We start from the raw sequence: 21,838 nt of genomic DNA, 5'->3' as shown, positions 1-21,838 counted from the left end.
ACCTGTCTTTTTCTCACTCCTGAATTCTTGCATATGTCATGCCCTCTGCTCGAAATGTCCTGGGTAGGGCACAGGAGTCCATGAAGGTTTAAGATCCTGCCATATACATCCTAGGAAAGTGGTCTCACTGGTTTCTCTAGTCTGGGTTGCTGTTGTAAAAGGCACCTGGGAGGTGGAGCTAGCAGATCCTCAGCCACCCACCAGGGCAGGGAGCCCACTCCTGAGATGGGTGGTGAGGACTCTGTCCCAAGTTGAATAAAGCCAACTGAAACAAATTACTCCCTCTCTGTGGTGAAGTAGAAATGCAAAGCAAAGAGGAGACTGGGGCCTTCTAGGTCTGGGAGTTGTATAGTTATGCTGAGCACCTTTAAAGGATACTTGCGAACCCAGAGGGTGCCCAGAGCCTGGGACTGGGGTGATTGGTTGTGAAAGAGCACACTTCTCTACCTCAAGTTCCCTATATTCTTAGCCAAAATTGCCATCACTATATGTCTTTTGCTCATGGAGTTAATATAACATTGAAGTTGGGAGAGTGGATTCCCAAGCTAGACTTCCTGGGTTTGAATCTCATCTCTGCCACTTATTAGCTGTATTATTGTGAGCAAATTTTTCAATCCCTCTGTGACTCAGTTTCCTCATCTCTAACATGGGGTAATAATAGAAGCTACCTGATAGGGTTTTTTATAAGGATTAAATGAGTTGCTGTGTATACATGTATGAGTAAGGAACATAAAACAGTGCCTGGAACATGATGTGTGTCAGCCCCTATTGCTGCTATTGTTGTGACTTGGAGAAATCTGACTAGACCTCTCAGCGCTTTCACTACTTGCCTACGTCTACTCATGTCTCAAGGTCAAAGATCCACATTGGTCTGCTGAGCTCTCAGTAGAACTACACAGGTTGTAAGATGTGAGTAGCCACAAAAAGGTTAAATGGGATTTTTTTTTTTTTTAATGTGGTGAGTGGTTTTCTTAGCATTTTCCAAAGTTCATGAGAAAATTCTGGTCTCTCTATCTTGACTCTAAAAACAAAAGAGAAGAAAGGAATCAAACTAAGTTTTGTTCATTCACTCCTTCACACAAAATATAGACACCTACTATGCCAGATGCTATGCTTCGGGCTAGGGATACAATTATAAATGATACAGTCTCTCTCCTCCAAGCTCCCAAAATAATTATTAGAGAAAAAGTGAAATAAAAAAATCTCAACACAAGGAGAGGGACACGCACCATAGAGTAGTGCATGGGAGGAACTGACTCATTCTGCTAGGGCTTGCTGGGAAGGCTTCACAGAAGAGGAGCTCTTTGAGCTAGGTCTTGAAGGATGAGTAGGAGTTTGCCAGATGGATGTGTGGGCAAGGGCATTCCAGGCAAAGGGAGCAGACTGTGGAAAAATCACAAAGGGATAAACCAGCTGGGCACATTGTTTATTGTTTGGAGAGCTGTAAATAGCTGCTGTATGGAGAACAGTGAGGGTAGAGAAGAACAATGTAGGGCGAAGCTGCTGGGGCAAAAGGTCCCATCATGAAAGGTCTTAAAGGTCAGGCTAAGGAATGTAGATGTTTTCCCAAAGACTGATTCAGTTGGACATAGCATTCACTAATATTCACTAGTACTGGAAGCTGAACACAGAGGAAAGAGGACTTATACCACAGTTAAGGGGTCAGAAGAGTCTGGGGTTATAGACCTTTCATGTGGGAAATTTCTCTGAAATATCTTGTTTTACATTGAAAATTCATGTGGAATTTTGCATCCTACTTCATAATCTGGTGCATATTTTCATAGGAAAATAATGTTTTATATGACTAGATACATTATTTATGTTTTTCTCCCCAAGTCGTCTCCACTGATGGTGCAGCAGGGTTTCCTCTCGGAAGTCCTCTGAACAGCTCCTAATCTGTGTTAGATACCTCCCCCTTTGCCTAATTAACCATCGTGAGAGCACTTCTCAGACTGCGGTGATATCATTCATTTTTCTCTTCTTTTCCCTATATTGCCCTGGAGGTGGAACCTTGCATTATTGATTTCTGGATCTTTGACACCCAAAGGTGCCAAATGTGAATGACGAATGACTGAATGAGAGAAACACTGAAAAAGGGACTCAACAGGATGTGGTACCATCATACGAAGGGGTTGTTGATGGACCAAACTGATAATGCCTGCCCACATGGAGAAAGTCCCAGAAGTAGATACTGAGCCAGGTCGGGTCTTTAGGGAGATCAAAAGAGAGGGTCAAGGTCTGTACATAATTTGCTTTGGGGACTACAGGATCTGGGAGTGTGTCTGTGTTTGCAGACTCTGAAACTGCTCTGGAGTTTTCTCATGGGAGCCCCTGTGAGAGGTTTTGGGGGCCTCAAGGGTCTGCAACCTTGGGGAAGCCTGGAACTGAGCCTAGCCATTCCTTGGGTACACCCACTTGGGGCTCCCTCTACAGAAGGGGGAGGGGAGGGAAGGGGACAGGCAAGGACAGATGGTATTACCCACAGGAAACATGGCTCTATTTGAGGTACACAAAAATATGAGACTTTCTGGTGTTTGGCCCAGCTGATCTTGGGCTTCTAAGTGCCTCTCACCCCTCACCCACCAGAATCCTTTCCTTCCCTCGCTCACCGAGAGACCAGGCCATGGGAAGTCAGCATACACCTTAAAGCCCAGACCCAGGGTCTGGAAAAGTGGAAGAAGAACTTGACCCAGGAAAGGGAGGCGATCACAAGGTCAGGGTTTGTGGTTCAGGGCCAGGGGAGCACATCTGTTGAGGTGCTCTGCAATGGGAGTGGGTAATGAAGCAGGAGGGTAAATGCACTCACTCAGGCAGTGGGGCTCGTTATGTGCAGAGAACAAGTCTACACATGAATGGAGAACTGAGTTGAGTCTCCTGAACTTTGTGTTGAGACTGGGACTGGGGAAGGAGACTGCTGAGTCTAGGGCTGGGGGAGGCCATGGTCAGGCAGAAGTTGGCACTGATGAAGACAGAGCTGAGGCTGAGCTAGGTTTCAGCCAAGACCTGGAATGGGTTGGGATGGGGTGGGAGTCCTACCCCACATTACTTTTCTCATCCCCTCTACCAAGTCCATCTCCAGTGCATCTTCCAATCCAGTCCCCAGCCCTTCCCTCCTTCACCATCCCCCACCTCCCTAGCCCCCTTAAGTGCTAAAGGTCTGGAGCCTCTGGCTCCTGGATCTCTCTGGACTACCCAGTCTTCAGGAAGGGGATCAGGGTGGTGGGGGAAGCACCCAGCTAATATGTTTGAGACTGGTCTGTGTGTCTAACTCTCCAAATGTGTCTTATCGGGCATTTTTCTGATTCTGGGACTTTGGCCAACATCTATGTCAAAGTTCTTAGTTGTAAACCATGGGCACTCACTCCAAGTTATTTAAGGAGAGAAATGATTGATTACAGGATATACTGGGTAGCTCTCAGAATTATCAAGAAGGCTAAAGAACTCAGTTTGGCAGGAACACAGACATCCATAGGGCTAAATGGGTCGCCATGGCTGCTGCTGTCACCATTGGACACTAGATGTCGCTGCTGGCTCTCTGTGTCCACAGTGCCTAGAAACTTGCTGCTCAGAAGTGTTCTCTACTTTATTCACCACTAGCTCTAAAAAATCCAAGTCCACGGTCAGTATTCCTGACCACCTGAACCTTCATCATGTGCTCTCATTCTGGCTGGAAGGGACACCAAGAAAGTAAACACTTGGTCTTTTCAGTGTCTGCAGGTAGATGGGTTCTGCCTCCCATCAAAAAAATAAGGTGGGACGTCAACCATACCTCAATAAAGTGGAATAACAGTAATAATAATGATGATGATGATAATGATAATAATAAATTTCTCAAACGGAGGAAGAATTTCAGGTGCAAAGCAGTCCAAACATCCACTAAAAACAGGTTGTCAGGATAGGAATGGAATTTGAATCAAGATAGCCGTGTGCATGCATCCTGCAAAAGCAAACATGGGGAATTGTTAAAAGCAAAGTTCTTGATTCTTAATTCCAATATTTTCTAGGCATCTAGATTGTTGGTGAGACTTCTGCTAAATAAGGCTTGGAAAGGAACAGTTCAACTCTAGGCACATGGTAGGCACTGTACAAATGGAATTTCCCTTCCATTTCACTGCTTCCCATTTTCTAGCCCCGGTAGTCACCCCTTCATCTCTACTTCAGTCCCATCTTTACTCCAGTTCCCTGTGCTCCTCATGTCTTGATTTGAGAGGGGGCCGTCACACCAGAGGGGCAAGAGGTGATGTCTATCATTTCCCCTCTGTAGTACCCTGTTTCCCTGAAAATAAGACCTAGCCAGACGATCAGCTCTAATGCATCTTTTGGAGCAAAAATTAACATAAGACCTGGTATTATATTATATTATACCCAGTCTTAATAGTAAAATAAGACTGGGTCTTATATTAATTTTTGCTCCAAAAGACGCATTAGAGCTGATTGTCTGGCTAGGTCTTATTTTTGGGGAAACATGGTACCCGAACTTAGTTACCTCTGAATTTTCTGGGCCCACTGTCAGCCTTCCCAATCCCAGCCTGGGACCTCACATCTGATTGAAAGGACTCAGCCTCTTAGGGGACTCCGTTGACAACCCCTAGATCTGCCATAGGGTTGCAGTGGCCCTGGGTGGCCAGAATCTAATTCCCAGCTGAATAATGTCAACCAGGATCAGAAGCCAAGGGGGGAGGAGACAGGCAGTCAGATAACAGGTGTCCTGAAGCTGTAGGAATGTAAATTGGACATTCTGGAGATCTAACGTGTAAGGCAGAGTTGTCCGGGCCTGTTCTTAAGGTTGCAACATGGCTGTAGCAGTTTCAGGTATGACATTCAAGTATAACAATGTTCAGAAGAAAATGAGCACATCGCTTTCAGTGTGTCCCCCATAGCAGTAAGGAAATCTTTGCCTACAGTCCCCAGCAGACAGCTCTTCATCCATGGCCAAATTTACATCCCTTGTCCATGATTAAACCAGCCACTGACAAGGGGGATGGCACCACCATGACCGACTGTCATCAGGTCCTACCTCTGGGCCTGTGCTAGAGCCAGACTCACCTAAAGCACATGACTATATGGAGTAGGGTGGGTTCCTAAATACCATTTCAGGTCAGTAAGGAAGGAGAAAAAAAGAATCAGTGTTGCATAGGAAACCAAAAGTGTTTGCTAAGCCATCTATGGATTCCCCATTGGTGCCTGAAGGGACTTGGAGAGGTTGGAAAACCAAAGATGACTCTGGAGGAGTCCATTCCTGGGACTCTGCTGTGGACTTTTTCTTTGTTACTATTAATGAGATTTGTTCCGTCTGATTTTTACCACAAACTTCTCCCTCCTGCACCACACATACACACAAGGAGCAGGAAGAAACACCTACACTCTGTGTAAAAGACCTGACATAATGAATGGCATGAAGTGGGCATGAATATAGCAGCAATAAATAAATAAATGCATTTCTCTCCTCCCCCAGTCTAGATGACCACACCCGCATCCTAACTGGTCTCCTTGCCTCCAGCTGCCCCCAGCAATCCATTCTCTTCACTGCAGCAGAGTGATTCTTTTTTTCTCCAAAATTCAAGTCTGATCTATTCACAAAGCCTCCCCACTATCCTCACAATAAGCTGCTGACTTCTTATCCAGGAGCACAAGGCCCCTTCTGTAAATTCATCCTGAAAACCACATCTTCAGAGCTCTCTCTGTCTCTCATATCCTCAGCTTCAGCCCCACTCAAGTGGTAAATGACTAAAGCATGAACAGGCACGGCAGGGCTAAAAACTGGATGTAACATCACACTAGTAAAATCTGAGGAGACATTTGATGCTCTTCACCAGCTATTTGTCTAAAACAAACAAACAAACCCTAAAACACAATATTTGGAAATATAAGGAAATTTCTAAAATTTAATAAAGGGTGTTTCTCAAAAAAGGCAAATATCCTAAAAAGAAAAATCATTATTTCATTAAAAAGAAATAGCCATTATCACCATTATTACCCAACAATGTCCAGAGGTTCTAGCAAGTACCAAAAAGGAAGTACATATTGATAAGATTGAATACCTAGAAAACACAAGAGGCTCTAGTATAAAAAATTATCAGAATTAATAAGAAAATTTGGCAAGATGACTGGATACAAGATATATAAATATAAAACAGTAGCTTTAAGTTCTTTTTCTAGCAATAGGAAAGCTGAACTCCTACTACAAAACACCTAAAAGTGCTGGATAAAAAGAAAGAAATTCCTTTTAAATTAATAGTTTAGCTAGAAAGAAAGATTCTTACAGCTGAAGCATGAATCCAGGGTTGTAAGCAAAGGCCAAAGCAGATAGCCACCTGAAGAGCCGAATACAGTAATATGGAATTTCAAACGCAACGCCCTTGTGGGCGGCAAGCAACGAAGGCTTGGGCCCATGAGGTGAGGAGTCAGACCATAACAACAGCCTTACAAAGTACCACAAAAGGATGAGAAGGAAGCTGGTCTTCTAGAGAAGAAAAGGAGATTCCCATAAAAATTCATAACCATAAGCCTGCCGTTAAGCAGCATCAGGGCACAAATACACATCATTTGAAGTCCAAGAAACGTCCAGCCGAGTGATTTATTTAAAGTAGTCTCAGCCTGGAAGGACCTCAGGCACCTAGCAGAAACAAACACAAATCCTCTCTGGAAGAATATACCACCAGACCAGACCAAAAAAATCACAAAACAACAAAAAAAAGAATTTGGGGAGACAAAGTTCCAAAAACTAAGACCTTATAGTGTTAAAAAAATAAAATAAAAAATCACAAAACAAAAAAAAAACAGGATCTCAGGAATGAGAATCAGCAGAAACAGCAAACAGCAGAATAGACCTGTGAGGAGTTTAGATGTTGGAATTTTGGGGAAAATACAAAATAACTTTATCCAATAAATAGAAGAGAATTTGAAAACATGAATAAGAAAAAAGGAAACTACTGGAAGAACTAGAGAGATTTCCAGTGAGGAATGCCCACAGCAGTTGCCATCGTTTCAGGCACAATAGTGAGCCTGAGATCTGAGCTGGTCCACTGCCCAGTGGGTGCTGGGGCTGGTGAGGCTCTCCATGGCAACAGTGTCTCAGAACAGCAGTGTGGAAATGGCCAAGGTGGCCACCTTCCCTTCGGAGGAGCGGAGGAGCCGGGTTGAGTCCCCTCAGATTCCAAACAGAAGATCAAACATTTGATTAATTGCCTACTTTATTGGAATTCTACAAAATGCACTATTTGGACATTACAATGTTGATAGAACTAGTTTCCAGGGCCAGGCAGGGAAGTGGGGGTGATTCTCAGGCAGAAAGAGCCAGAGAACGAGTGATCCATCTCCTCTTTGACTTTAATTAGTGTGATATAGATCTTGCCTTTAAGAAAGGAGCCACTCTGAGAATTCAGGAAAAGCCTGAAGAGCAGTGGTGGAATGAGGACAGCAAAAGCAAGAGGGGGTTAGTCGTTCCAGTCCCTTACGTTGAGAAGTAAAGACCTATGGCCATCAGATTAGCTTTGATTTGCAGTCAGTGAACTGGTAAAAGCCTTAGGATTAACATGAGTGGTCAGATGACAGGGGACTGTAATGCAAACAGGGTACTTCCCATTTACTCATGTCCATCTGCTGGATTAACAGAACCTGATGAGGGCTTCAGCAGAGGGCTGAACAGTTTTGCTGACAGAAGGGGACAATCTTTTTTAAGGTTTTTTGCAACTGCCATCTATACAATTTCTTACAGATGTTTAAGGCTGTCTAGTTTATATAAGCATTCTGTTCCTTATGATCTTCTAGGACAGAATTACTCCATTCCTAGTTGCAGTTCACCATGGTCAAGATATGAAACTGGAGAGTTAATGTGTTAACTTCTGAATTGGCCAATTTTAGGCGGTAGTGGCTATGCGTGTGTGTATAGAAGGGTTAGTGTCTTGCCCCTTATTCTCAGGCAGTACAAATCAACCGGTGGAAAACTGAGGGTTTCAGGAGGATTGTGTACTGCTTATCTTGATTAATGGTTTTCTTTTCTCGTTCTGAAACCATTCTATCAAATGACAATAGACTGTTCCCCTCCACCCCCATGAAGTAATCACGAACCACATGAGTAATATATAATGGGATTGCTTTTTCACTTATAAAACATGACCAGCTGTGACTCACTCTGACATTTCAAATCCTAACGATTCTGGAGGGAGGCACCAGAATCTTTTCCATGTATTTGTCTTCCTTTCTAGCCAGTGATTCATACATTTTTCTTCAGATTCTGTTCAATTCCTGTCCTTCCCCCCCAAAAAAAAAACTACAAGTAGGCTAACTCTAAGAGAAGTGTGTATTTTCATTCCAGATGAGAAGCAAAATGTGCAGAGCACTGTACTCAGTGCACAGCATTAAGCCAGCATTGGGTCCACGAAATACCACTCTCTGCCTTCCCCCAGGGGGTCATACACAATACATTCACACGGCTACAGCAGTTTAATAGAGTCCATTCTCTTGGCTTTCCCTTCATAGTCATGAGACAGCTGCCACTGCCCCAAACATCATGTCTTCAACAAGGAAACATCCACGGCAGGAATCTCAAGCAGGGTTCCTCCTTGACACATCTGCCTTTTTTATCAGGAAAGAAAATCTTTCACAGACGCCCCAGCAAGTTTCCAGATCCTCAAGTGTCATTGGCCAAAACTGAGTCACATGTCTACCCCTAAACCAATACTGACAAAAGAGAATGGACTTTCCCTAATAGGTTTAAATCAAGCATAATTCAGCCCTTGGTCTGAATTATGTGAACGGAGGAAAAGGCCACCCTGGACTGGTTGCTGTCCCAGCCCTGTATAGGAGAGAGCCACAAATGACCACACAGAGTGTTGGCCAAAGAGCAGAGAATGATGGTCTGCAGTGAGAAAGAAGAATAAAGCCAATGGCAAAGTGAGGAAAGAGGCCCTCTGGGTTCCAGCTCCATTTCCAGTCTATCTCAGGGCTTCAGTCACTTCCCCGCCTTTGAGTCACCTTTCGGTTCCCTAGCGCTGCCTTAACAAAGTTCCACAAAGACAACAGAAATGTATTATGTCACAGTTCTGGAAACTAGAAATCTGAAGTCAGGAAGTCTGAAATTAAGAGGTTGAAACATGTAGGGGAGAACCCCTCCTTGTATCTTTCTAGTTACTGGTGGTTGGCAGGCCATCCTTGACTCCAGTCTGCCTCCATGGTCACGTGGCTTTCTCCCCTGTGTGTGTGTGTCTCCTCTCTCCTTATGTGGACAGAAGTCATGTTGGAGTAAAGGCCCACTCTACTCTAATATAACCTCAACTAATTACACCCGCAAACACCCTATTTCCAAAGAAGGTCACAGTCACAGATAGTGGGGGTGGGTTAGGACTTCAACATCTCTTTTTAGAGAGATACAATTCAACCCATAACAGGTTGTGTGAGACACTCTTGTATAAGTAATGGTCTTTTTCCATTACCTAAATCCAGAGATTTTTCTGTAGTTTATAACCAAAGAGTCCTTCTAATATAGGACTGTAATAGGGGTTCAAACTCATCCAAACAAACAAGTATCACACCATCCCTTTCTCCATCTCATCCCCTCCTTACCTAAGACTCTTGGTTTGCAGAAGCAACTTAGAGCAGTTTTATCTCCTTTGAACCAAAGTCCTTTTTCAGAAGAGGGTCTGGTATAACTTTGAATACCAGAGGGTTTCTTTGCATAATTAGAGACCTAGCATGGGAAGTTTCCTAAAATTAAGGAATAGTCTTTTTTAAAAATGTATTCTTGCCAGACAGAAGAAAATTCAGGGTAGTGGTGGTGGTTTTAATTTGTGAAAATGTAGCTTTTAAATAACACTTTTGGGATGGCCGGATGGCTCATTTGGTTAGAGCACAAGCTCTTAACAACAGGATTGCCGGTTCGATTCCCACATGGGCCAGTGAGCTGCACCCTCCACAACTAGATTGAAGACAATGAGATGCTGTTGAGCTGCTAGTGGGTGGCTGGATGGCTCAGTTGGTTAGAGTGCGAGCTCTTCACAACAAGGTTGCCGGTTCAATTCCTGTGTGGGATGGTAGGCTGCACCCTGCCCGCCTCCCCCCGCAACTAGACTGAAAACCATAACTAGATTGAAGGATGGTGACTTGACTTGGAGCTGATGGGTCCTGGATAAAACACAGTTACCCAATACAAATTAAAAAAATAAAAATCATTAAATAACATTTTTTGGGGGTTCAATTTGCAGGTCTCCTGATGTGCCAGATTAGTTGTGCTTCCTCCCAGTCCCTGACCCTCTTTCTGGATATTAATATTCTTAATATTCAGAACCTGTCACTAATGGCACACCCTCATCTAATCCAACCTACTCCAAGCATTCTGATTTTTCAGAGCTGGGACAGTCTCCCTTTCGTGGTGCCTGTGACACTGCCACACCTAACCAGGCCAGAATTGTTGATTTTGTCTTTGCTATGGGAGGGACAATTACAGTGTGACCTTGACTCACTCATTCTAAACTGGGAGAGCATGTGCAAGTTGGTAAAAATTTCTAGTTAGATATTTTCAATGTCATTTATTTGCTTGTTTTTAAAATTAAAGATACACTTTATGCAGTTAGAAAATATCAGAGTGCAGAAAGGTATTACATGAAAAGCATGCAATAATATTTACAGTAGATGAGGTTCCCAGCATCAAACCTTGGTGTAACCAATTCCTGCCTACCACTCAGGTGCAGTGACTGCTCTTCACACTGTCTGCCCTTAGTTAGGAGCAGATATGCACATAAGCCAAGACAAAAAATTCAGCTGGATCTCTGAATGGATTTTCAGAACTCATGACAGAAGCAACATTCTGAAAGCCAGGTGATTCTAGATTTGCAAGCTCCAGGCTGTGGAGGAGAGAAAAGATTTTTCAAATTCCAAAAGTTTGACTTTCAATATCAATAACCAAAGTCACAGGAAAGAGCAAAACCAGGACCTCAGAGATGCAGCCCAGTGGAGTGTGTCCACCCTGAGCCCATGCAGGGTAGATACATCCAGCGGTCGGGAGGTGAGTGGGGTGTGGACTGTATGCTGTAGGTATCCTCATGTCTGCTCCCAGGCTCCTTGAGGAGGGGGAGCCAAGAGGGGAGTAAGACTGAACTAGTTCAGTCCCCCAAAACTTTTAGGGTTGGGCCTGTCTCTGGGGTATTCTGCTTGTCTTCTTATGTTTCCTAAACCTCTGTTCATTCTCACTCTCCAAGCACTTGACGTCTTCATACTTCATTGACATCTTGGGCCAAAGTGATCTCTGAGGCTGTTGGAGCTGAGATGGAGGCAGAGAGGGGCTGGCCTGGGCAGGTGTTAGGGCCCCTTTGGGAGGATCCTGGAATGATGCTGGAGGTAGGTCTAGAGCTGGTTCTGAGGTAGGAAGTGAGGCCAGGTAGAGACTGAGTCTGGTGTTGGCACTAGAATGGGGACGGGGCTGGGTTTGCAGGTGAGGTTAAAACAGGGATCAGGCTTGGAATTGGATCCAAGGTTGAGCTGGGGTTGGGACTGAAGTTAGAATTAAGATGGGTGTATGATTAGGTCTGGTGTTTGAAGCTGAAAGTGAGATTGGGTCTCAGGCTAAAATTGTGAACAGGGCTCATGTTGGGTTTGGGACTGAGTTTGGGGCTGAGGTTCAGGGTGGGGCGAGGCTGGAGTTATGTTTGGGATTCAACTTGAATTTAGTGATGAATTTAGAGCTAAGGTTGGGACTGAAATTGGGACTGGGGGTTGGTTTCAGGCTGAGGCTGAGCTGGAGTTAGAGCCATTGTCATGCAGGGTGCCATGTGGGGTTTCTGGTCCCGCTCCCTGCACAAGAACACAGGATATGGTGAGACCAAAAAGGAACACCCACGGAGCCATAGATAGGGAGTCATACCACTGTAGTCTCGCTGGCGGCTGGGTTGGAGACACAGGAGGCAGGAGCCACACGATCCACAACCCGGCGTCCACTTGTCTCTGCAAACCAATCTCACTTGCTAACTGCAATCCGTGCTTGCTAGTTTAGCCATGGCAGTTATATCAGTGGCTAATGGCTAACTGGTAACAGCTGATGGCCAACTAGTCACAGCTGATGGCCATCTACTACCCGAGCCAGCACCTTTCCACGTGAGGCTGAGAGCCTGGAAACTGCTTTCTGGGACTCTGTCCCCACAACATGATTCCTGGTTTCTTAGGCAGTGCAAGTATCAGGGTCAAAAAATTCTGAATGGAGGGCCATAAGGTCGAGAGATTCCACACAAGTGACTGAATTCTTCCTGTCTCTGTGTGGAGGGGCCCAACATTCTGTACCCTGAGATTTCCTAGCCCCTGGCCATGGACAGTAAATCAGAAGGGGGTTGGAGCACAGACAAAGGGTTATGTAGGTGGCAGTGGGGGATGATCTCCACTTAGCACCTCTCCTCCAGGGTGCTATTCTTCCGCTTTTGTCTTCTTTCCGGCTCCCCAACTTCCTTATTTTTACTGCTTGAAAGGGGGAGCAGTACCAAAAGGGGCCAAGGGTGAAGTTTGTTGTTTCCCTCTGCCACATCCTTTTTCACTTCTTGCCTCCGAATTCCCCAAAAGTTTTGATGTCATCAGATATTTTTGACTCAGGTCCAGAGGAATCCATTTCTCTTATCTTGCCCAATGCAAACCTGGGCTCCTAGAATCTGAACCCCTGAGTCAGCATTGTCAGGTGACTTAACCATCAGGCTGGCACCGCTCTGGCCTTTCCTCCACTCAGAAGTAAAAGTCAACCAAGGACTCAAGAACCTGGGAAAGGAGGAGAGAAGGTAACAGAGAAGAGGATTTTCTGGCTGGACCAGGAGGGGAGGAGCCAGGGACAGGAGCAAATTTTTATTGAGCATCAAATCTGTGATGGGGATTGTGCCAAAAACTTGCCATACATTAACCATTCATTCCTACAAGAACTTTGGGAGGCATTTTGGATGATTAACTGAGGTTCATTGAGTGATGTACTCAAACTCTCATAAGGGAGAGAGCCAGGATTCAAGCCCAGTGCTGCCTGATACCCTGGCATGGGCTCTGTGCACACATACACACTCTTCATGAAAGGGATTCAGTCCCCGCCAGTGAGCCCTGTAAATCCTGCTAAGAGCGATTCCTTGAGTCCGTGCACACATCCCTTTTGACAGGAGGGAACGTGAGTGTTTTGAAAGGTGGAGAAGGAAAGCCAATATATTGTAGCTTAGATGTTATATATAAATAGGATCATCTGCACTTTGCTTTTCTTTTTTATTGGGGGAGGGGAACAGGGCTTTAGTGGGGAACAGTGTGCACTTCCAGGCCTTTTTTCCAAGTCAAGTTGTTGTCCTTTCAATCTTAGTTGTGGAGGGCGCAGTTCAGCTCCAGGTCCAGTTGCCGTTGCTAGTTGCAGGGGGCACAGCCCACCATCCCCTGCGGGAGTCGCTGTGGTTGAGAAGACACGCTCCAACCAACTGAGCCGTCCGGGAGCTCAGCGGCAGCTCAGCTCAAGGTGCTATGTTCAATCTTAGTTGCAGGGGGCAGAGCCCACCATCCCTTGTGGGACTCGAGGAATTGAACTGGCAACCTTGTGGTTGAGAGCCCACTGGCCCATGTGGGAATCGAACCGGCAGCCTTCGGAATTAGGAGCATGGAGCTCTAACCGCCTGAGCCACTGGCCAGCTCTGCACCTTGCTTTTTAAAAATTAACAATATAGCATAAACTTCTCTCCAAATCATAAATAAAGATATATTCCACTAATTTTAGCATCTGCATAAAGTCTTATTTGTTCTTTCTTAGGCAGGGAAATGACTGTTATGTTCAGGGGAAGGCAAGGAGGCTGGGGTGGCTGGAGTGGAATGAGCAGCGGGAAAGGAGCAGATGAGTTTGGAGGGTCAAGAGATGTGGAGTAATTGGGCCTTGAAGGCCACTGGAAAGGATTTGCCTTTACTATCAGTCCAACAGGAAGATTTTGGAAAGTTTTGATATAGGAATCACATGATGGGGTTCATGTTGTAATATGATCATTCTGCCTGCTGGGTTGTGACTCATAGAAAGGGCAGCAAGGATGGCAACATGGACCAGGTGGGGTCATTGCACTATTTCAGGTGAAATGCAATGATGGTTTGACCAGAATAGTAGAAAGGGAATGGGGGAAAAGTGTCCTCCCACATTCTGGATATATGAGTATTTTAAAGGTACAGCAGTCAGGATTTGCTAATGGGTTGGTTGAGGAGTTTGAGGGAATGACAGGGTCAAGCATAATTCCAGGTATGGGGCTTGAGAAACTAGAAGGATGCAATATCAGTTAATTGAGATAGGGAAGATTGTGAGAGAAGCTGGTTCTGTGGGTAGGATGGGGGAAATAAGCTTTGTTTTGGACATGCTGAGTTTGAAAAGTTTGTTGACTTTCTACTGGAGATTTAGTCTTTTTTTTTTTCCTGTGTTCTTTGGTAAACATCTATAATTTTTTCAAAGATGCTTTTTTCAGTCTCAGCAAAATACAGATGGCAACACAAAAGGATTTAACTGAAAAGAGTTGATGAAGGGACATTTACAGAGTGTAAGCAGGAATGAGAACAACAAAGGTGGATGAAGCCCCTTGTGACTGGTGAGAAGCAATGAGCCCATATCTAGGGGGAAGGCAAAGGAGAAAGGAACGTGACATTGGAGCCCCGAGAGGTTTTGGAGCATGGAAGAGGGCCACCTGGCAGGAGAATTAGAAGGGAGTTCCATCGGAACTATAACAACTAGAGGAGAGCAGGAGAACCAATACACAGCAGTTCTCTTTTCCTGCCCTCTGAGCTCCTATCAGTGCCTCCAATTGGAAGGACCCAAAAGGAGGTCATATGGCAAGGGAGTTGTCATGAAGCAGTCCATAGTGATGAGCTTCCAGGAGCATAGCAGGTCAGGAAAGAATGAATAATGTTCCTAGAGAGAGACTCAAAGAATAACCAGCATAGTCCCCTACTTTCACCACCCAGTATTCATTTTTGTTCTTCACTTGGTTGAAGAAATTCATGTCCCCAACAATGGGGGGGTAGGGGGGTAATTGCAAGTGGTTTATGTATCATCAAGTGGTGATGATTATTTAGTCATACTTTCAGCAGGAACCTAAATGCAATGTTAGCCTTAACAAGTACATTTTATATAAGTTACTGGGGGGGAGGGAGAATTAATTAACATGAAATACAGTTCTGCTGTTTTTTCAGTAGCTGATCATGAGGCATAAAATGGTATACATAGCTTCTTTCTTCCATCCTCTTTTCCATGATCCCTTTATCATGCTAGAACCTCAGTTTATTAGGGTTGTTTTTCACTTGGTAGACTAAACAAACTTTCATTCTCACACAACAAAAACCCTTATTGTTCCTGTCTTGCCTCAGTTGCCACTATTTGCTACTGAACATTATCACTGGTTATAGAGCTACTGAAGCCACTTCAGTAACTCCTCTGGGTTTCAGATATAGTCCTCCTTGCCCCCACAATGTAAGAGCCTCCCATTTTCCCCTTGGTCTTTGGGATCAAACTCTTCCTCTAGAATAAGAATCCTCTGCTCTGCCTGTTATTGGTTCAGTGGCATAAGGAGACTAAAATGAACAGGAGTTATTCTTAGATGTGAATTTAATTGAACAAAGACTATTTTCCTCATGGGAACATTCTTTCCTTGGACACTCAGATCTCCAAACACACTGAGCCTAAGATTGTGAGATAGGAAGCTAAAAATCATAAATGGAATATTAGGTATATTATTGAGATGACACATTCCCACCTCCATACCTTGGTTTCCAGACTTGTGCATTGTCTCCATGAGGGATATGGAATCATATATTGTATAATGCATATGCCATATCCTGTAGAACAGCACCCCCAATTATATAGGTTATTGTCTCCCAGCTGGTGCTGTAACGGGACTTTTAAAAAACTATCCTACCACTCAATTAGGCTATCCATCTGAGTGCTAGACACATGGCAATACCATAGATATCAGTGCACTGCTTTACTTCCTTCATTATGAACTGAGTTCCTTAGTTGGAGGTGATAGCATGAGCAATAACATGGTACATATATGTCCATGAATGGAGGTGCTAGCAGAAGCATTATGGGAAAGGAAGTCATATCCATATTCAAAATATATGCTAATTCCTCTGAGTACATATTGCTGCTCCCTTCATGATGCATAAGGTAAATGACACTATATTGGGGCAAAGTATTGGTCTCTGCTTTGGGCAGGTTAGACACTCAGCAGTAGCAATAGCCATGTCAACCTCGGAAAGGAAAATCTTCATTTTTATGCTAATGTATAGCTTATATCCCTGCTGCTATGGTAATTTTCTACATGAGTCAATTGAGTAAGCACCAAGTAAAGTTGACTGCCATTCACAAAACAGGTCATGTGATCCACCTGGTTATTGAGAGGTAACTGTCCTTTGGTGGGCATTTACAAGGGACAAAAATATCTTCCCCCTCTATCCCCATTCTGAGATGTTCAGCTATATATCTCTCCCCTCAAAAACACTTGTTTTGCTTTTTAATTGGGGAATACTGGGGAACAGTGTGTTTCTCCAGGGCCCTCAACTCCAAGTCATTGTCCTTCAATCTAGTTGTGGAGGGTGCAGCTCAGTTCCAAGTCCAGTTGCCATTTTCAATCTTTAGTTGCAGGGAGTGCAACCCACCATTCCATGCGGGAACTGAACTGGCAACTTTGTTGTTGAGAGCTCGCGCTCTAACCAACTGAGCCATGCGGCCATCCCTCCAGCAGCTCAGCAGCAGCTCATTGTCTTCAATCTAGTTGTGGAGGGCACAGCCCATTGGCCCATGTGGGAACTGAACCAGCAACCCTATTGCTCAGAGCTCATGCTCTAACCAACTGAGCCATCCAGCTGCCCCTCAAAAACACTTGTTGAGATTTCCAGTCAAGATGGTGGAGTAGGTAAACATTGTGCTTACCTCCTCTCATGACCACATCAAAATTACAACTAAATGACAGAACAACCATCATTAAGAATCTCCTGGGGGCCAGCCCGGTGGCTCATGCGGTTAGAGATCCGTGCTCCTAACTCCTAAGGCTGCTGGTTCGATTCCCACATGGGCCAGTGGGCTCTCAACCACAAGGTTGCCAGTTCAATTCCTCGAGTCCCGCAAGGGATGGTGGGCATCGCTCCCTGCAACTAAAATTGAACACGGCACCTTGAGCTGAGCTTCCAGATGGCTCAGTTGGTTGCAGCGTGTCCTCTCAACCACAAGGTTGCCGGTTCAACTCTCGCAAGGGATGGTGGGCTGCGCCCCCTGCAACTAGCAACGGCAACTGGACCTGGAGCTGAGCTGCGCCCTCCACAACTAAGACTGAAAGAACAACAACTTGAAGCTGAACAGAACCCTCCACAACTAAGATTGAAAGGACAACAACTTGACTTGGAGAAAAGTCCTGGAAGTGCACACTGTTCCCCAATAAAGTCCTGTTCCCCTTCCCCAATAAAATCTTTAAAAAAAAAAAAAAAAGAATCTCCTGAAGTCTAGCTGAACTGAAGCCCCTACAACTAAGGACAAACAGAAGAAGCTACCTTGAGACTGGTAAGAGGGACAGAGATGGGAAAGGGATGGTCTCACACCTGCATATAACCATTAAAAATTGGGAAGGATATCATGGCTCTGGAAGTCTCCTCCAAAGGAGTGAGGGGAACCAGCCCCATACCAGGCTCCCCAGCCCAGGGTTCCAGTTCCAGAAAGAGAAGTCCCCAAAACTTCTGGCTGTTAAAATTGTGGCTGAGTGAGACAATTGCAGCTGCAGTCCTAGGCGCTCCTCTTAAGGGGCCCATGCATGGACTTACTCGCAAAAAGACTCACTTGTTCTGAGCTCCAGCTCTTGGGTAGCAGCTCAAAAGGTACCAGGGACAAAGAGAAACTGAGTAGTCTAGCTTCAGGGCAAGGGCTGGAGGGGCATCTTTCTCCTGGACGGAGGAGTTGGTGAAAGCCACTGTGTCTTTGTTGAGCTCTCTCCCTTCCTGGGGTAAAGACACAGGTTGCTGCCATATCTCCATCAGCCTAGCTAACACCATATGTTCACCTGACCCTGATAATTGCCAGAGACCCCACCCCACCCAACTTTCAGGCACAACCAGGCCACTTCCAGTGGCTTTTCTGTACAAATAGCCTGCCTTGGCTCATTCTGTGGACTTTCCTAAAAATCTCACAAAGGCCCACAAAACCCAAACAAGCAGCATCTGCCCTCAGCATATCCTGTACATCTTACTGAGCATCCCTAAGCCCAGCACTAGTCACAGCTGCTTTCAGTTCATGACTGGGCCTCCTGAGATACCTCCAAGCCCAGTGTGGGTGGCAGCCATCTGTGGATTGTTTTGTGACTCATGCCAGATGACCCTGGGCAGGGTACAGGTTGTGGCTGAAATTGGCCTGGAGCAAGACCCCTCCCAGGAGACCCTGGGAACCAGCACACCCAGAGGCCAGCTTTGGACCAAGCTGGAGCATCACCAAGCTGCCTCCAAGGAGGACACGCCAAAAAGGCAGACTGAGCAAGCACCAGAGCCCTGCTAAAGTGAATCCTTCTCTGTAGGGTCAGCCCTCATGCGACAGATCCTGCACTGTAGTAATGGCCAGTACTCACAACGAATAAGCCCAAGGGTAAATCACTCCCACTGATGTGCAAAGAGCAACTGAGGGTCAACTACAACAGGAGGGCACAAATAATTGACATAAGTGGCCACACCTAGGGCACCCAGCTCTGGTGATCAGGGAGATTGTACCACTGGGCCCCATAGGATACCTACTACATAAGGCAACTCTACTAAGACCAGGAGGCATAGCAGCCCTACCTAATAAACAGAAACAAACACAGAAAGGCAGCCCATATGGGGAGACAAAGAAACATGCCCTAAAAGAACAGAATAAAGTTCCAGAAAAAGAACTAAACAAAATGGAGATAAGCAATCTACCAGATGCAGAGGTCAAAACATTGGTTATAAGGATGCTCAATGAACTCAGGGAGAACATCAACAAAGAGATAGGAAACATAAAAATGGAGATAGAAAACATGAAAAGGAACCAGTCATAAATAAAGAATACAATAACTGAAATGAAGAATACATTAGAGGGAATCAACAGTAGATTAAATGAAACAGAAGACTGAATCAGTGATTTAGAAGATAAGGTACCAGAAAACACCCAATTAGAACAACAAAAAGAAAAAAGGATAAATAAATAAATAGATAAATAAATAAATAAAGTTTAAGAGGCCTTTGGGACAACATCAAGCATCCCAACATTCACATCATAGGGATACCAGAAGGAGAAGAGAGAGATAGCAAGGAATTGAAAACCTATTTGAAGAAATAATGACAGAAAACTTCCCTAACCTGGTGAAGGAAATAAACATACAAATAGACGTACAAACCCAGGAGGCACAGAGAGTCCCAAACAAGATGAACCCAAACAGGCTGACACCAAGACACATCATAATTAAAATGCCAATGGTTAAAGACAAAGAGAGAATCTTTAAAGTAGCAAGAGAAAAGCAGTTAGTTACCTACAAGTGAGTTCCCATAAGACCGGCAGTTGATTTCTAATAGAAACTTGCAGGTCAGAAGAGATTGGCACAAAATATTCAAAGTGATGAAAAGCAAGGACCTACAACCAAAATTACTCTACTCAGCAAAGCTATCATTTAGAATTGAAGGACAGATAAAGAGCTTCCCAGACAAGAAAAAGCTAAATGAGTTCATCGCCACCAAACCAATATTACAAGGACTCTTAGAGGGGCTTCTTTAACTTGAAAAAAAAAGATAAAAAGTATGAATAATAAAATGTAAATAACTATATTTCTATCAACAATTACTTTAAATGTAAATGGATTAACTGCTCCAATCAAAATATAGTGTGGATAAGAAACCAAGACCCTTACATATGCTGCCTGCAAGAGATTCACTCAGATCAAAAGACACACACAGACTGAAAGTAAAGGGATGGAAAAAGATTTCATAAAAATGGAAAGAAAAAATAAAAAGCCGGAATAGCATTACTTACACCAGACAAAATAGACTTTAAAACAAAGTCTATAACAAGAGACAAGGAAGGACCCAGTAATCCGATTTCTGGGTATTTATCCAAAGAAACCCAAAACACTACTTTGAGGGGTGTGTGTACCCATATGTTCGTTGTGGCATTGTTTACAATGGCCTGGGTATCTGTCAATGGATGAATGGATAAAGAGCAGGTGGTACATATATACAATGGAATATTGCTCCACCATGAAAGGGAATGGGTTCTTGCCATCTGCGGTGGCATGGATGGTCTTGAGGGAATTGTGCTGAGTGGAGTATGTCAGACAGAGAAAGACAGAGGCAATGTGATTTCACTTGTATGCGGAATCTAAAGAACAAAATGAACAAACAAACAAAACAGAAACAAACTCATAGCTGTGTACAGAGGACATTTTAATGTCAGATGGGAGGAGAGTTGGGGAGCTGGGTGAAAAAGGGGGAGAGATTAAGAAGTACAAAGTTGTTCTTACAAAGTAGTCATGGGATGTAGTTTATAGCATAAGGAATATAGTCAATAGTATGATAATAACTAAGTATGGTGTCAGATGGGTACTAGACAGGAGGGGGGTTGTTGGCAGGGTGAAAAAGGTGAAAGGATTAGGAAGTACAAAAAGCATAGGGAATATAATTAATAATATGGTAGTAACTATGTGTAGTGCCAGGGAGACTAGACTAGTCAGGGGAGTCATTTCTTAAATTACATAAATGTCTAACCACTATGCTATACACCTGAAATTAATATAAAATAATATTGAATGTGAACTGTGATTGAAAAACTGAAAAGAGGGGGAGGGGAGGTGAAGGGGAATAAGAGGTTCGAAGTTCCAGGTATAAAACAAATAAGTCTTGGGGATGTATGTAAATGTACAGCATAGGGACTATATGAGTACTCAATAATATTGTGGTAGCATAGTACAGTGTCAGATAGTTGCTGGACTTACCACTTTTTTAGGTATGAAAATGTTGAATAACTATGGTGTATACCTGAAACTAGTATAATATTGTATGTTAGGTATATTTAACAAAAATCTTTAAAAAAACAACAACCTTGTCAACAATTTTCAAGTTTTGTTCTTCCCAAGGCACTGACCAGCTAGTGAACTCATTAAGCCACCTCCATAAATCAATATAATTCCATACTTCAGGACATATATCCTTCCACCTAATATGGACAACCAAATATACTGCCTAAGATCTGCCTATTGAGAGGATTCCCTTCACCACTGCCTTTAGGCCAGAGTGCAACAGCCATATATTTGTTCATAGATGCTTTCACAGCTTGAAAAGCCATCTTCAAATCAGGGCTGCAGTTTTTTCTCTTCCATTAAGTAATTATATGGATCTCTCTGTGAGGTCCTATGTGTGAAGTGAACAAGCTACAGCAAAGCATTAGGAACAGCTACAATGGAAATATGAGCCACCTACTGAAGCAATTATGCTCTCTGGACTCATCTTGTATGTATGAAACATTTATATTTTACAATTTTTTGCAATGCACATTTAATTCTATGATTTTGATCATCAAATAAAACCTAGATCATGATGGAGATTTTGGGTTGCATAGTCACTTAAAGTTTCATTAGGTATTGAATCTCTACCAAGCCCTAGGAGCAAGCCCAGGAGCTGCTTTTCAAATGGAAAATAGTGGTAAACGAATGCGGGCACTCACTGTTTTATTCCAAAATCCTAGGGGTCCACACTGTGATTCCCATATTGGGATTTGCCAGAGGCTCAGTATAGTACCCTTCTTGCCATAGACATTTCCAATACGATTGGGTCTGCTCAGTCGTAAGGCCTAAACAGCAGAAAACCTTACCCTTCAGTTTAGATCTGATAC

General features: G+C 44.0%; 1 protein-coding gene across 4 annotated transcripts in view; it reads right to left on the bottom strand.

Moving 5' to 3' along the window:
- Positions 1 to 21,838, bottom strand: part of SLC16A11 (solute carrier family 16 member 11) — a 52,481-nt gene that overhangs the window by 4,912 nt on the left and 25,731 nt on the right. Inside the window, exons 1-4 of one of the 4 annotated variants that reach the window (XM_074320112.1) lie at positions 6,264 to 6,513; positions 3,770 to 3,937; positions 1,230 to 1,383; positions 3 to 1,021 (exon numbers count right to left, since the gene is read on the bottom strand). The gene's annotated coding sequence lies outside the window, so the exon portion shown is untranslated. Of the gene's footprint in view, positions 1 to 2; positions 1,022 to 1,229; positions 1,384 to 3,769; positions 3,938 to 6,263; positions 6,514 to 21,838 lie in introns of those variants that run through there. The other 3 variants (XM_074320108.1, XM_074320110.1, XM_074320109.1) reach the window with 3 other exon arrangements.

This window comes from Rhinolophus sinicus, linkage group LG15 (assembly GCF_036562045.2).
Source record: "Rhinolophus sinicus isolate RSC01 linkage group LG15, ASM3656204v1, whole genome shotgun sequence".
Taxonomy (NCBI): Eukaryota; Metazoa; Chordata; class Mammalia; order Chiroptera; family Rhinolophidae; genus Rhinolophus; species Rhinolophus sinicus.
This window is presented reverse-complemented; position numbering and strand designations above follow the sequence as displayed.